This window comes from Globicephala melas, chromosome 20, assembly GCF_963455315.2.
Source record: "Globicephala melas chromosome 20, mGloMel1.2, whole genome shotgun sequence".
Classification (NCBI taxonomy): domain Eukaryota; kingdom Metazoa; phylum Chordata; class Mammalia; order Artiodactyla; family Delphinidae; genus Globicephala; species Globicephala melas.
The window spans coordinates 50,897,882-50,903,374 of NC_083333.1; positions in this window are offsets into that span (position 1 = coordinate 50,897,882).

Below are 5,493 nucleotides of genomic sequence, written 5' to 3' on the forward strand. Positions count from 1 at the left end.
AGATTGCCAACAAACACATGAAAGGATGCTCAACATCACTAATCATTAGAGAAATGCAAATCAAAACTACAATGAGATATCATCTCACACCAGTCAGAACGGCCATCATCAAAAAGTCTACAAACAATAAATGCTGGAGAGGCTGTGGAGAAAAGGGAGCCCTCTTGCACTGTTGGTGGGAAAGTAAATTAATACAGCCACTGTGGAGAACAGTATGGAGGTGCCTTAAAAAACTAAAAATAGAACTACCATACAACCCAGCAATCCCACTACTGGGCATGTACCCTGAGAAAACCATAATTCAAAAAGAGTCATGTACCACAATGTTCATTGCAGCACTATATACAATAGCCAGGACATGGAAGCAACCTAAGTGTCCATCAACAGATGAATGGATAAAGAAGATGTGGCACATATATACAATGGAATATTACTCAGCCATAAAAAGAAATGAAATTGAGTTATTTGTAGTGAGGTGTGGATGGACTTAGAGTCTGTCATACAGAGTGAAGTAAGAAGAGAAAAACAAATACCGTATGCTAACACATATATATGGAATCTAAAAAAAAAAAATGGTCATGAAGAACCTAGGGGCAGGACAGGAATAAAGACACAGACCTACTAGAGAATGGACTTGAAGACACGGGGAGGGGGAAGGGTAAGCTGGGACAAAGTAAGAGAGTGGCATGGGCATATATACACTACCAAATGTAAAACCGATAGCTAGTCGGAAGCAGCCGCGTAGCACAGGGAGATCAGCTGGGTGCTTTGTGACCACCTAGAGGGGTGGGATGGGGGGGGTGGGAGGGAGATGCAGAGGGAGGAGATACGGGGATGTATGTATATGTGTGGCTGATTCATTTTGTTATAAAGCAGAAACTAACACACCATTGTAAAGCAATTATACTCCAATAAAGATGTTTAAAAAAATACATGATCCAACTCTATGTTGTCTACAGGAGACTCACTTGAGATCCAAAGACACAAACAGGTTGAAAGTGAAAGGATGGTAAACGGTATTCCATGCAAATAGTAACCAAAAGAGAGCAGGGGTGGCTATACTATCAGACAGTTGACTATATCAAAGTTTACAGGGGACAAAGAAGGACATTATATATTAATAAAAGGTTCAATGCAGAAAGAAGACATAATAATGATAAATATTTATGTGCCTAATGATAGACTGTCAAAATATATAAAGAAAAAATGACAGAACTTCAGGGAGAAATAGACAATTCTATAATAATAATTGGAGACTTCAAAAACCCACTCACAGTAACAGATAGAACAACCAGACGGAAGATTAGTAAGGAAACAGAGGACTTAAACAACACAACGAGCCAAGTAGATTTATAGACATATACAAAACACTCTACCCAACAACAATAACAGAATACACGTTCTGCTTAAGTACCCGTGGAACATTTTCCAGGATAGATCATATGTTAGGCCACAAATTAAATCTCAATAACATTTAAAAGATAGATATACGAAGTCTCTTCTTTTACCACATTGGGATGAAGTTAGAAATCAATAACAAAAGGGAAACTGGGGGCTTCCCTGGTGGCGCAGTTGTTGAGAGTCCGCCTGCCGATGCAGGGGACACGGGTTCGTGCCCCGGTCCGGGAGGATCCCGCATGCCGCAGAGCGGCTGTGCCCGTGAGCCATGGCCGCTGAGCCTGCGCGTCCGGAGCCTGTGCTCCGCGACGGGAGAGGCCACAGCGGTGAGAGGCCCACGTACCGCAAAACAAAAAACAAACAAACAAAAAAGGGAAACTGGAAAATTCAAAAAATCGTGGAAATAAACACGCTTTTAAACAACCAATGGATCAAAGAAGAAATCACAAGAAATTAGAAAATGCTATGAGATGAATTAAAACAAAAACACAACATACCAACACTTACAGGGCACAGCAAAAACTGTACTAAGTGGGAAAATTATAGCTATAAATATTTATTAAAAAGTAAGGATCTCAAGTTAATTATGTAACTTTATAACTTAAGGAACTAGGAAAAGAAAAACAAACTAAACCCAAAACTAGCAGAATAAAGGAAATAAAGATTAGAACAAAGATAAATGAAATAGAGAATAGAAAACAATACAGAACACCAGTGAAACCAAAAGTTGGTTCTTCAAAAAGATCAACAAAATTGACAAACCTTTAGCTAGATGGACTAAGAAAAAAAAGTCTCAAATTGCTAAAATCAGAAATTAAAGTGAGACTATTACTACTGATTCTACAGAAATAAAAAGGATTATAAGAGAATACTATGAACAATTATATGCAACAAAGAAAATTTTGTACAACCTAGATGAATGGACAAATTCTTAGACACAGAAAACCTACCAAGACTAGATCACAAAGAAATAGAAAATCTGAGTAGACCTACAGTTAGTAAGGAGCTTGAATCAGTATTGAAAAATCTTTCAACAAAGAAAAGTCCTGGGGACTTCCCTGGTGGTCCAGTGGTAAAGAATTCACCTTCCAATGCAGAGGATGCCGGTTCAATCCCTGGTAGGGGAACTAAGATCCAACATGCCATGGAGCAACTAAGCCTGTGCGCTACAACTACTGAGCTTGTGCACCTCAATGAGAGAACCTGCGTGCCACAAACTACAGAGCCCATGAGCCCCAGAGCCTGTGTGCAATGACTAGAGAGAGAAAACCTGTACACCACAACTAGAGAGAAGCCCATGCGTCGCAATGAAACATTCCGCATGCCTCAACGAAGATCCCACATGCTGCAACTAAGACCCGACACAGCCAAAAAAATTAAGAAAATAAATTAAAAAAAAAAAGTAAATGTTAAAAAAAAAAAAGTCCTGGGCCTGATGGCTTCACTGGTGAATTCTACCAAAATTTTTTTTGTATTTTATTTTATTATTTTTTTTGTGGCCATGTTGTGCAGCATGCGGGATCTTAGTTCCTCAACGAGGGATCGAACCCATGACCCCTGCATTGGGAGTGTGAAATCTTAACCACTGGACTGCCTACCAAAAATTTAAAGAAGAGGGACTTCCCTGGTGGTCCCGTGGCTAAGACTCCACACTCCCATTGCAGAGGGCCTGGGTTCAGTCCCTGATTGCAGAACTAGATCCTGCATGCTGCTACTAAAGGAGCCCACATGCTGCAACACAGATCCTGCATGCTGCACCTAAGACCCGGCACAGCCAAATAAATAAATATATATTAAAAAAAATTAAAGAAGAACTAATACCAAATCCTCAAACTTTTCTAAAAAACTACAGAGTAGGGAGCATTTCCTAACTCATTCCGAGTCCAGTTTTACCCTGATACCAAAGCCAGACAAAAACTCTACAAGAAAAAAATACAAACCAATATCCTTTATGAACATTGGTGGAAAAATCCTCAACAAAATACTAGCAGACAGGATTCAGCAGCATATTGAAAAGATTATACACCATGACCAACTGGGATTTATTCCTGGAATGCAAGGATGTTTCAATATATAAAAATCAATCAATGTAATATGCCGTATCAATATAATGAAAGAAAAAAACCACATGACCATCTCAATTGATGCAGAAAAAGCATTTGAGAAAATTCAACAGCCTTCATGATAAAAACATTCAACAAACTAGGAATAGAAGGAAATTACCTCAATATAATAGCTATATTTGAAAGCCCATGGCAAACATCATACTCCATGGTATGGAAAGACTGAAAACTTTTCCTCAAAGATTAGGAAGAAAAGAAGGATTCTTGCTTTCACCACTTCTATTCAACATAATTCTTGAAGTTCTAGCCAGAGCAATTGGGCAAGAAAAAGAAAAGGCATACAAATTAGAAAGGAAGAAGTAAAATTATCTCTGCAGATGGTATGAGCTTGTATGTGGAAAACCCTAAAGAGTCCACACACAAAAACGTTAGAACTAATCAATGAATTCAGCTAAGTAGCAGGATACAAAGGCAACATACCAAAATATGTTGCATTTCCATATATGAACAATGAACCATCTGAAAGGGAAATTATAAAAGCAATTCCATTTATAATAGCATCAAAGAGAATAAAATACTTAGGAATTAACCAAGACGATGAAACACTTGCACTGTGAAAACTATGTACTACAAAACATTGCTGCTCTTTCCTGAGCCTGGGGTGCAGGTGGGAATCAGGGAGCAGAAGTGAGAGAAGGACCTGGGACTCGGGAGCGAGAGAAGGCTAAATAGGCCCTGTGTCAGTAACTCATAGTTTCTCAATCTATTGAGATTCCTGATACATAAAAACGTGGGTTTTCCAGGAATTCCCTGGTGGTCCAGTGATTAGCACTTGGTGCGTTCACTGCCGGTGCCCGGGTTCAATCCCTGGTTGGGGAACTAAGATCCCGCAAGCTGCACATTGTGTCCAAAAAAAAAAGTGGATTTTTAAAAATTTTAACTTTATGTCTCTAATCAAGTCTGAATATAAAGATCCAGAAACAGTGATTCTGAACATCCCATAACTGCCATGACCCTTCAGAGTCAACTGTGAAATGCTGGATACGGTAGGGTCTGTGTCAGAGACTGGGAGAACCAGTGTGTGAAAGGCAGAGAAAGATGACAGTGTCTCTCTCTTATCCAAAATGCTCATCCAAGTTGGAAAGTCACTCTTCAAATCAAGAAAGGACTGGAGTCCAGCTGATCATGATAGCTGAGAGGAGGGAATCATGAGAAAGGACACTAACATTTATTGTGGGACATGCCCCTACCAGGCAATGGTTTCCAGATGAAGAAACCAAGTCTCATGCAAGTCAAGTAACTTGTCCAAGGTACACAAGTAGCCATTTGTGATTGAAACCGATGACTGACTCCAAATCCCTTCTACAATCCTACACTCACTCCTGGGCCAAGAATGTGTGAGAATTTAGGATTTGAGCAACCCGGCTTTTCACCCCAGGACCAACCAAATCACCCATGAAACCTGTAAAAAGCTGGAGTTCTATTTTTTTGCCTTATATATAGTGCAGTTCCAAACCAAATTGGGACAATTTTGTACCTTGCACCTTATTAAAACTGGGGCTACACAGCGTGATTGATTTGAGTAGCCTTGCCTTAGTAGCATGTTCAGGCTGATTCCTTCTCTCTGGATGAGTCTCTGGGAATTCCTAGAACCTGGGGAGAGTAAGGGAGGATCTACAGCCTTCGTTATACACACCAGGGAATCCTTATTTTGCTGAGAACTTGGTCAAAGCTTTGGTGGTGTCAGCTCCAAAGACAAATCCACAGTTTCCTTGCAGTTACTACGTAAGAGTATCTGAAGAATTGTGGCTGTATCCCAGAATATTTCATAGGAGACTCCTTCCTTTATGACATCACCAGGCAGGTAGCTAAGGGGACTATTGGAGACACTTGGAGAGCAACAGCCACCTTTGTGGGAGTGCAAGAACAGCAGGTTTTAAAACTGAGGGTAAATATTCAGGCTTCATCAGGACCCTGAATACAAGCCAGCCGTTAAAATATGGGCTCTACCCACAGAGGCTCAATCTATCCT